The 268-nt window shown below is 39.6% G+C and overlaps 1 protein-coding gene across 1 annotated transcript in view; it reads right to left on the bottom strand.

Moving 5' to 3' along the window:
* LOC119594190 (TELO2-interacting protein 1 homolog) overlaps positions 1-268 on the bottom strand; it is a gene marked incomplete in the record, with an annotated part of 11250 nt that overhangs the window by 381 nt on the left and 10601 nt on the right.

The following is a 268-nucleotide window of genomic DNA, read 5'->3' as shown; positions in this document are numbered from 1 at the left end:
CTCAGAATCACAAGTGTCATCTCGGTGGAAACTGCAGCGGGCCACACCTGTCCTGTTTTTATCTGTCAGACCTATTTTTGGAAATTCAGGAATTACTGTCCCCCAGAATTCTAAAGTGCCCTTCCTCCTTCCACTAAATTTATCTACATAATGTACCTAATTAATTACTAATGAATAAATAGGTAACTACCCTGTGCATGAACATGTAACCACTGTCTTTTCCACTCCAGTTCTCCTGAATCCCTTATTTGTGATCAATGTTTCAGAT

The sequence above is a fragment of the Penaeus monodon genome, chromosome 33 (assembly GCF_015228065.2).
Source record: "Penaeus monodon isolate SGIC_2016 chromosome 33, NSTDA_Pmon_1, whole genome shotgun sequence".
Classification (NCBI taxonomy): Eukaryota; Metazoa; Arthropoda; class Malacostraca; order Decapoda; family Penaeidae; genus Penaeus; species Penaeus monodon.
The sequence above is the reverse complement of the archived record's forward strand: the minus strand, read 5'-3'. Positions and strand labels throughout refer to the sequence as shown.